The sequence below is a fragment of the Mandrillus leucophaeus genome, unplaced genomic scaffold, assembly GCF_000951045.1.
Source record: "Mandrillus leucophaeus isolate KB7577 unplaced genomic scaffold, Mleu.le_1.0 Scaffold243, whole genome shotgun sequence".
Lineage (NCBI taxonomy): Eukaryota > Metazoa > Chordata > Mammalia > Primates > Cercopithecidae > Mandrillus > Mandrillus leucophaeus.
The window spans coordinates 1243759-1254938 of record NW_012102510.1 but is presented as its reverse complement, the minus strand read 5'-3'; the positions used below and the strand labels follow the sequence as shown (position 1 = coordinate 1254938).

At 39.5% G+C, this 11180-nt stretch overlaps 2 pseudogenes across 1 annotated transcript; one reads left to right on the top strand and one right to left on the bottom strand.

Annotated features, from left to right (window-relative positions):
* The first annotated feature begins 3799 nt into the window (after window positions 1-3799).
* Window positions 3800-4260, top strand: LOC105541668 (annotated as a pseudogene). Its single transcript, XR_001006369.1, has one exon. The product of XR_001006369.1 is annotated as a 10 kDa heat shock protein, mitochondrial pseudogene (transcript).
* Window positions 4261-9940: 5680 nt separating this feature from the next.
* Window positions 9941-10716, bottom strand: LOC105541712 (annotated as a pseudogene).
* Window positions 10717-11180: the final 464 nt, after the last annotated feature.

Sequence of the window (11180 nt, the reverse complement as noted above, 5' to 3'; positions counted from 1 at the left end):
TAGGGCTTTGCTCTGGATTTTACTTTGGCTTAAAGGAATGGTGTGGCTGGTTTGATCTCCTATCCTGACCACTCAAACTTTCTCCATATCAGCAATAAGGTTGTTTCACTTTCTTATTATTCCTGTGTTCAATGGAGTAGCACTTTTAATTTCCTTCAAGAACTTTTCCTTTGCATTCACAACATGGCTGTTTGGTACAAGAGGTCTAGCTTTCAGTCTATCTTGGCTTTTGACACTCCTTTCCCACTAAGCTTAATCATTTCTAGCTTTTAATTTAAAGTGAGACACATGTGACTCTTCTTTTCACTTGAACATGTACAGGTCATTGTAGGGTTGTTAATTGGCCTAATTTTAATATTGCTGTGTCTTAGGGAATAGGGAGGCCTGAGCAGAGGAAGAGTCAGGGGAATGGCTGGTCAGTGGAGCAGTTAGAACACAAACAACATTTATCATTCAATTTCACTGTCTTATATGGGCATGGTTGTAACATCGAAGACCACTGATCACAGATCACCATAACACATAGGATACTAATGAAAAAGTCTGGCCGGGCACAGTGGTTCATGCCTGTAATCCCAGCACTTTGGGAGGCCAAGGCAGGTGGATCACTTGAGGTCAGGAGTTCGAGATCAGCCTGGGCAACATGGTGAAACCCCGTCTCTACTAAAAATACAAAAAATTAGTCAGGCATGGTGGTGCACGCCTGTAATCCCACCTACTTGGGAGGCTGAGGCAAGGAGAATCGCTTGGACCTGGGAGGTGGAGGTTGCAGTGAGCCCTGAGATCGTGCCATTGCACTCCAGCCAGGGTGACAGAGTGGTACTCTGTCTCAAAGAAAAAAAGAAGTCTGAAATATTGTGAGAATTATCAAAATGTAAGACAGAAACACAAAATGAGTACATGCTATTGGAAAAATGGCACCAATGGACTCGCCTTACTCAGTGTTGCCACAAATTTCATTTGCAAAAAAAAAAAAAAAAATGCAACATCTATAAAGCCTTCTAAAGGGAAGCACAATAAAATGAGATAAAAGGAGATTTGTCTGTATTTAAATGAACCCTTACATCTCAGTAATAAGCAATAACACAATAAAAATGGAAAAACTATTTTAATAGACATTTCACCAAAGATAATATACAGATATCTAATGAGCGTGTGAAAAGATGACTAACATTATTAGTCATTGGGGAAATAGAAATTGAGATGCAAATTAAAACCACAATGATGTATCACTTCATGCCCACTAGAATGGTTATGATCAAAAAGATTGGTAATACAAAGAATTGGCAAGGATGTGGAGACACTCATATTCTCAAAATAGTTGATGGGAATATAATGTGGTACAACTACTTTGGAAAGGAGTTTGATAGCTTATTAAAAAGTTGTACGTGTGATCACTATGTAACCCAGCAATTCCATTCCTGGGTATATAACCAAGAGAAATGAAAACACATGCCCACACAAAGACTTGTATGTGAATGTTCATAGCAGCACTATCCATAATAGCTTAAAACTGGAAACAACCTAAATGTCCATTAACTGGTGACTGAATAAACAAAATATGGTATATCTATGCAGTGGGATTCTACTAAGCAACAAAAGGAAATAAACTAAATGAACTATTTATGTATATAACAACATGGATGAACTTCAAAAACATTATACTGAGTAATAATAGAAGCCAGACACAAAAGAGTGCATATTTTATGATTCTATTTACATGAAATTTCTAGGAAACGTACAACTATGAATACAGAAAGAGTGGTTGCTTGAGACTGGAGGTTTGTGTGATAGTGGACTGAAAATGAGTACTGTGGAACTTTTTGGGATGAAGAGATTGTTATAAGATCAGATTGTAGTGATGTTTGCACCAGTGAATAAATTTACCATAAATCAACAAATTGTACATTTATATAGGGCACATTTTACATATGTAAAGTGTACCTCAATAAACTTCTTAAACAAAGAAACTTCAGAACAATGTAAAAAACAAAAAGACAACAGCCTGTTTCAAATCCGCACCACAGTTAAAAGAGCACAGAATAGGGGCAATCAAAAGTTTACTGTGAGGGCCGGGCACGGTGGCTTCATGCCTGTAATCCCAACACTTTGGGAAGCCGAGGTGGCAGGATTGCTTGAGCCCAGGAGTTCAAGACCAGCCTAGGAAACATAGTGGGACCTTGTCTTTACCAAAAAAAAAAAAAGTTTGGTGTGTGAGGACAGTGTGAAATTGGCAAGGACTTAGGCGTTAATTGGGATGAAAGGGCCTGCAGACCCAAGTACATGCAGCCCACTGTGTACTCAGAGATGGTCACTGTGTGCCTAAAGGAACGGAACTAGTGGAAACCTTCAACTTCTTTAGGTTGATTTCATGCCATATAGGTGTTGTTATTTCTTTTCTTCACTGTTAACATGGATTTTCAGAGACCATAAGAAGCATATCTAAAATTATACAGTTAGGCGGAAAGGACAAGACTTCCAGTTAAGGATATCAACCAAGGAGCTATGGAAAGCATGCTTTCAACCACAATAAACCCATAGAAACCCTAGATAAAATATCAGAAAAAAAACAAAAACAAAAACGGAAATTTGGGCTGGGTGCATCTCAGCACTTTGTGAGGCCAAGGCAGGAGGATTGTTTGGGCCCAGGACTTTGAGACCAGCCTGGGGAACACGGCAAGACCTTGTGTCTACAAAAAATTTAAAAATTAGGTGGTGTGTTGGTGTACACCTGTGATCACACAGCTACTCAGGAGGCTGAGGCAGGAGAATCACTTGAGCCCAAGAGTTCAAGTCTGCTGTGAACTGTGTTCGTGCCACTGAACTCCATCCTGGATGACAGAGTGAGATCATATTTCAAAAAAAAAAAAAAAAAAAAAGTAAATATGTAGTCAGACTGAAAAATAAGAAAAAGATAACTCAAAGTATCAGAAATAAAAAGGGAATTTAAAGCCATCATGGTATCCTATCAGGAAAGAGAATCCCAAACTGTTACCTGGAAACAATGTAGCAATGGAGACTCCAATAAAGTAGGCTGGGCGTGGTGGCTCACGCTTATAAACCCAGCACTTTGGGAGGCTGAGGCAGGATGATTGCCTGAGTCCAGGAGTTTGAGACCAGCCTAGGAAACATAGTGAGACCCCCATCTCTACAAGAAATGTTAAAAATTAGCCGGATGTGGTGTTATGCATCTGTAATCTCAGCTATCAAGAGGCTGATGTGGGAGGATTACTTGAGCCCTGGAGGTCTAGGTTGCAGTGAGCTGTGATCACGCCAGCTGCACTCCAGCCTGAGCGGCACAGTGAGAACCGGTCTCTAAAAATAAAAATTAAAAAATAATAAACTACTGATAGAGGATAAATTGTTATAAGCACTTAAAAAATAAGCACTTAAAAAATGAGATTACCCAGAAAAACTGAGCCATGCATATGATTTATGACAAGGGATTCTCCATAGATTTTACCATGAGACATGCATGAGGATGTTCAGAGCATGACTGTCAGAGGAAAAAAAGCATAGTATATTCATAAAACGGAATATTCTATAGCAATGAAAATAAACTGTGGCTATACACATTAATATGAATGATACCAGTGTAATACTGAATGGAAAAAAAAGACTCTTAGAAGAATGTATTCAGGAGAGTTGCATTTATTTAAAGTTCAAAAATAATACATTGTTTAGGGATATACATATGTGTTAAAACTTTGAAAAAAGGCAAGGGAAAGATTCATGCAAAGTTCAGGCTAGTATTACCTTTGACAGAAGGGAGAAAGAAAGGATTAAAGAAGCACAGGACAGCAGAGTACGAGTCTGAGGCGGAGGGAGTCATGGCAGGACAAGCGTTTAGAGAGTTTCTTCCACTCTTTGACCGAGTATTGGTTGAAAGGAGTGCTGCTGAAACTGTAACCAAAGGAGGCATTATGCTTCCAGAAAAATCTCAAGGAAAAGTATTGCAAGCAACAGTAGTCGCTGTTGGATTGGGTTCTAAAGGAAAGGGTGGAGAGATTCAACCGGTTAGCGTGAAAGTTGGAGATAAAGTTCTTCTGCCAGAGTATGGAGGCACCAAAGTAGTTCTAGATGACAAGGATTATTTCCTATTTAGAGATGGTGACATTCTTGGAAAGTACCTAGACTGAAATAAATCACTATTGAAATGGCATCAACATGAAGCTGCCCATTCCACTGAAGTTCTGAAATCTTTCATCATGTAAATAATTTCCATAGTTCTCTTTTATAATAAACTAATGACATCCAGTGTCTCCAAAATTATTTCCTTGTGCTGATATAAACATTTCCAAATAAAAATATGTAAATGAAAAAAAAAAAAAAAGAAGCACAGAAAGTTTAAAAAGGACTGACAATATTGTACCTCTTGAGCAAAGGAGTGGGTGAATGAACGTTCATGTTATTAGTCTTATTTAGGTTGTACATGTATCTTATGTATGCTCTTTTTATGTATGATACATTTCACAAGAAAAATAAATAAATAAAAATTTTATATTACAAAAAAAGACTGCTGGCCACAAGGGTCATCATAAAAATAGTGAAATTCCTATACTTCAGTAATCACAAATTACATAATATTGAAGTTGCATTAATTCAGAGACCAACTTAGAAGAATTGACAACCGTTGCCATTAAAAGTAATGGCAAAAACGCAATAACTTTTGCACCAACCTATACAATAGGAAAAAACTCATTTACAATAACAAAACACTATAAAATAACCAGGAATAAGCATAACAAATTATGTGCAGACTTTTATGTGGAAACATATCAAATGTTATTGCGGGATGTTGAAAAACACTTTCTTTTTTTTTTGAGACGGAGTCTCGCTGTGTCACCCAGGCTGGAGTGCAGTGGCCGGATCTCAGCTCACTGCAAGCTCCGCCTCCCAGGTTTACGCCATTCTCCAGCCTCAGCCTCCCGAGTAGCTGGGACTACAGGCGCCCGCCACCTCGCCCCGCTAGTTTTTTGTATTTCTTAGTAGAGACGAGGTTTCACCGTGTTAGCCAGGATGGTCTCGATCTCCTGATCTCGTGATCCACCCGTCTCGGCCTCCCAAAGTGCTGGGATTACAGGCTTGAGCCACCGCGCCCGGCCCCGAAAAACACTTTCATAGAGAGGTATGCTTGTTTGTGGATGAGAAGATTCAGTATTTTAAGGTTGTCAATTCTTACTAAGTTAGTCTCTAAATTAATGCAACTTCAATTAAAATTATACCAGAATACTTAATGTATTTTAACAAACTAATTCTCAAATTCATATAACAGTGTAAAACTAATGAAAATCCAAGACATTCCTGAAAAAATACAGGGCAAGGACATTTGCTCTTCCAGAAATAAAGAATTATATAAAGCTACAGTGATTAAAACAGAGTGATATTAGCATGAGAATAAATAATTAGATTGATGGAATAGAAGAGAAATCCCAGAAACAGACTGAATATATGGGGATTACTACAGAAATAGACTTATAAATCATTAGGGGAAATTTTGAACTATTTAATGACTACTATCAGGAGATTTGATTATCCCTATGTGGAAAAAAAAAAATTCTTACCTCTTAGTATTGACAAAAACCAGATTTTAAATGGATGTATCTAACTGTAGAAATCAGAATTTAGAAACTATTAGAAAAAATTTAGAGTATCTTTGTGTATGCAGTATACGTCATAAAAAGCACAAGTCACAAAGGGAAATATTGATAAACTGGACTACATTAAAATTTTAAACTTCTGTATAAAAATACATCACGAATGACATTAAAAGTTGAATAAGACTGGGTGCGGTGGCTCACGCCTGTGATCCCAGCACTTTGGGAGGCAGAGGCAGGCGGATCCAAAGGTCAGGAGTTCGAGACCAGCCTGGCCAACATAGTGAAACTCTGTCTCTACTAAAAATACAAAAATTAACCAAGCATGGTGGCACATGCCTATAGTCCCAGCTACTCAGGAGGCTGAGGCAGGGGAATCGCTTGAACCCAGGAGGCAGAGGTTGTGATGAGCCAATATTGCACTACTGCACTCCAGTCTGGGCAACAGAGTGAGACTCCGTCTCAAAAAAAAAAAAAAAAAAGTTGAACAATCCCTTGGGAGGCTGTATTTGTAATACATATAACTATCACACGATTGGTATCCAGAATAGATGAAGATATTTTATATATTGATTAGAAGTAAACCAATCAGAAAAAAATGGGTAAATGATATGAGCAAACAATTAATGGAAGAGGGCATACAAATAGCCAATAAACATATAAAAAGAGGCTCAACCTCACAAATAATCAGCAAAATGCAAACAAAGACAAAAATTAGATCTATTTCACATGTATCAGATCAATAAAAACAAAATGTCAGAAAATATCAAGTATGGATGGTTGTCTGGAAAACTAGAAGCACTCAAACACTGCTAATGGAAGTATCAAGTGCAATTTGGCACCAGTAGTAAAGTTGAACCTATACCTAGCAATTCCATTTTAAGGTAGCCCAGATAAACTTTCATCCATGTGTTCAAGGAGGCATATATTATGCATTGCAGGATTATTGTTAATAGCAAAATCTATTACCAACTTAATGTTCATCAAGTTGGAATATATTCATATAATGAAGTACTATACAACTGTAACAAATGAACCAACTCTCTTCCAAAAATATGCTAAAATATGTTGAAATAAAAAAACAAATTGTACAATTATGTGTATGGTATGATGCTATTTACATAAGCACAAATACAAATGTATGAAACATGCAATTAATGCATTTATGATTAAGTTATAGGAACGCAAACTGGAAAGATACACACAAAATTCAGGATGGAAAAGAAGAAAGGTAAGTGGCTCTGAAGGAGTACAAGGACACTTTGAACTCCATCTGTAATCTTTTTCTTGTATTTAAAAGATCAGAAGCAAATGACAAAATTCAGTTATGTGCTTTGCATACTTGAGTGTTTGTTACATTATTCTCCGTACTTTGTCTGTACTTTAAAAACGTGTCCCAATAATCAAGGGAAGAAAAACATATTATATGAAGTAGACTAAGGTTTGGAAAACGACATTTCTTCATACTCGCTCACTGGAGGCCCTTTCTCCCTCACAGAACTTTGAAATGATCCTCCGTGAGGTATAGAATTGCTGTGCGGACACTGTCTGAGGAAGGATTGCTGTTTTTAAAGTGGTGAGCTGATGAATATGTTAATTAGCTTGATTGACTCTTCCTATAATGTATACATAGATTAAAACAGCACATTCTACCCCATAAATAGACACGATTATTATTTGTCAAATAAAAAAGAGTATCCCTCCAAAAAAGATTATATGATAGAATGTTATTTGAAGAAATAAATACACACACCTACATATATATAATATAAGATGTATATAACATATATCTCATAAATATGCCCCTTTTATTGCTAAAAATACTGGCAGAAGAGGCTCTTGCCTAAAGTGCTAAGCACAGGCTAAGGGCTGAGGGAGTACCCGAAGGGAAACTGTGCTACTATGCGGGGCTCATATGTCAAGGCAGAGAGCCAAGACAACACAGAGGCTGGGCACGGTGGTTCACACCTGGAAGCCCAGCACTTTGGGAGGCCGAGATGGGAGGGAAGATTTCTTGAGCTCAGGAGTTTGAGACCAGCCTGGACAACATAGCAAGATCTTGTCTCTACAGGAAACAAAAAAAATTAGCTGGGCATGGTGACTCTTGTAGTTCTAGCTACTCGGGAGGTTGAGGTGGGAGCCTGGCAGTTTAGGCTGCAGTGAGCTGAGATGGCATCCGTGCACTTCAGCCTGGGTTACAGAGCAAGACCCTGTTTCAAAAAAAAAAGAAAAAAAAAGAAAAAGAAAAAAGAGCAGAGGATGATTAGGAAGCCTCATGGACAGATGGAGCAGATAGGACGCCTCACCCCGGGCAGAGGGCTCAACGGCTGAGACCCCTAATCCAGGTTTCTGGCCACAACTGATAGAGCAGAGGAAAACTTGAAGCAAGCCACCAAGAAGTGGCAGCTTTACAAATCTCGTTCCACCTCAGAGATCCATGAAGGATGCCCCATGAGCCTAGCTGTCTTGGCGAGGTCCTGTCATGCACTGATGACCTTGTTTTCCACCACAAAGCAACCGATAGACAGGTCCTGGGCCTGTCTCTCTCCCTTTTCCTCTGGGTCAGACTTACAATGAAATTGAATATTCTGTTAGAATATTTCTCCTTTCCTGTGCAAAGCAATACTGCTGACCCATGAGCATTAAGAGTGGAAGCTGAGTTGTTCTTCAATAATGGTAACCCCAAATCAATGCTGGGCCATCTACACCATCTTAGTGCTTTTATTACTTCTACTTCCAAATGCTCTCCGTCAAGCATTAGCTTTTTTTTTTTTTGGAGATGGAGTCTTACTGTGTCACCTAGGCTGGAGTGCAATGGCACCATCTCAGCTCACTGTAACCTCTGCCTCCCAGGTTCAAGTGATTCTCCTGCCTCAGCTTCTAGAGTAGCTGGGATTACAGGCACCCACCACCATGCCCGGCTAATTTTTGTATTTTTAGTAGAGATGGGATTTCACCATGTTGGTCAGGCTGGTCTTGAACCCCTGACCTCAAACTACCCACTTGCCTCAGCCTCCCAAAGTGCTGGTGTGGGCCACCACGCCCGACCTCAAGCATTATCTTAACATCATCATGCATGGTTCTGAACACCTTACATAAACACAGCACGGCACTATATGACAGCATAACAGAGAGATAGGATAAGATAGCATAACCCCACTGGTGAGGGGTCTGCAATCCTATATACCTAAGAAAATAAATAAAAGCTCAATAAGCCTATGGTAAATGCCAGTTGGATGTTTAGATAGTATACACTGCAGGGGGTTGGGAGTGGTTGAGGTTCTGAAGGAAGGTTTTATCAATTACTTGAGGCTAGGCACAGTTCTAAAAGATAACTGTAACATACATTTGAATCATGTCCACATGAATTTTTTTTCTTTTTCAGAAAGAATGTTTTTAGATCAGGAATGGCAAATGCATTTCATCTTAAGTGACTATTCCAATCAATAGGTGCCGAGCATGAAGAAGGGCTAAGACTGCTTCTGGGCTGGGAAAAAAAGAGTTGGTATCCTTCCCAGATAGCTGTCACTGGTACAGCTTAAGTGGGTGGCAGCATGTGTGAGCCATTTCTATACATCTGATTCACCTACTGAATGAAAATGTGCATATTACCCGTGTGTGGTCCTGCAGCAGGAAATTCAAGATCCTCCTCTTGTGCACTAGGACACTTTTACAGCTTTATACCTCAGTATAGTTGTCCCTTGATATATGCAGGGGATTGGTTCAAGGTCCCCGGGGTATACCCAAATTCACACATACTCAAGTCCCACAGTCAGCCCTGCAGAACCCACGTATATGAGAAGTTGGCCCTCCCTATACTTGGGTTTCACATCTTGTGAATATTATATTTTCTTTTTTTTTTGGTAGCAAACTTTTATTTAAATCTTACATAACTCAAGCTTTATAAAAACCAAACATAATTGAAAATTGGGTTGTCCCTCTAAAGCCTTAAGTATTCAAGATTTGAAATGGTTAATTTAAAAATAAGCCAACAAATAACACAACAACAACAACAACAAAAAACCCTGCAGCAGATCCTGCTGAAATACTTTTTAAAAAATCTAAATGAGCTTAATCTTTACAAAAGTCATTTTAGCTCAAAAGCTGTAAAATTGAAGTTATCTTAATTCTACAAAGAAGGGAGAAGGTCTTTGACTTTATGCCACCATTTCCTTAGAGCCTCATCTTTTTCATCAAATTTGGCCATAAATCAAATTTCTGTGTGCCCTTGTTTTCAGGAGATTCCTCTTGCAAAAGAAGCCAAGTACAAACATGGAAGAACAACTGCCTAAGCAAGTAGAAATGTGTTCCAAAATAGTGTGCAATGAATGAAGAGTTCTGGATTAATCTTTGGAACTCAACCTGGACCCTGATCTTTATTTTGAATGAGATCTAGAACAGGATCTTGAAGTAGCTCTTTTTGGTGGAGAGGACACAGAATGACCCTTTGAGGGTGGAACAGGTAGGGGTGAATTGGAACGAGACTGGCTCCTTGATCTGTATTTTGACTTCGTATCACCTTTTCCACTTTCTTTGGAAGATCGAGACCAAGACCTGCTTGGAGATTTCTCATACTCATCCTCAGATCTGCTTTGAGAACAAGAACGGGAGTCTATATCCGATTTGGGCATAGATTTGCTCCTTGAGCTAGATTTCCTGCCTTTTGAACGAGAACGTGATCGACCTTTGCTCCGCAACCTGGATCAGGAGTGACTTTTTGAGATACTTTGAGATCTACTGTGGCTGCTCCGGTGACTCCTACTTCGTGACCGTCTTCTAGATCAAGACCTGGATCTGCTTCCAGAATCGGATCGCCTATCGCTTGTGCCTGGCTTACCTTCAATAAGCTTAATATTTTTGCACTATCCAGTTTGTCCAACGCATGCTTCATGTCAAAACAGGAGTGAAACTCAATGCCCTCACTTGTGCATTCCTTGTGAGCATCAACATAGGTTACTTCTTCTGCTTGTTGCATAAAATCCTTTAAATCTTGCCAACCGTAACCACTAGAAAGACTTTCTACAATAAGCTCGTATTCTGTATGAACAGGTGGTCCATATTTGTCTCTGCCAGATGTTCTCTGACTGCTATATCCACCTCCATCACCATCTCCCTGCATCTAATGGCAAAAGGCTGCTGTTATCATGGCTTCCGGTAAGGTCAGCCAAAGGGCCATGGGGCAAGAGTCACACAATGTATGGAAAAGTCAAGGCCAATCATGAAAGGCAGTCATCTTAGCCGCAGTAGACACAGCCTCGGACCCATTGGCCACCAATCACCACACTCTGGCATCCCATGGCTGCCCCAGGATGTGAAGGCAGCAGGGCTCGGGGACACCCGAGTCATATGATCCCCAGCCCCCACACCTAAATACTGTATTTTCAATCCACATATAAGTGGACGTGCTCAATTCAAACCCATGTTGTTCAAGGGTCAACTGTTCAGAGCTGGTCAAGAAAGCCCTGCATCCCCAAGATAGTTTCAATAGCTGCCTGGAATGTTATTGTGGTAGATGTCTTTGTTCAAAGTATGGCACTAGGATTTGCCAAGTGGGTGGAATCTTCTGGGATGCTGACAGTTTGC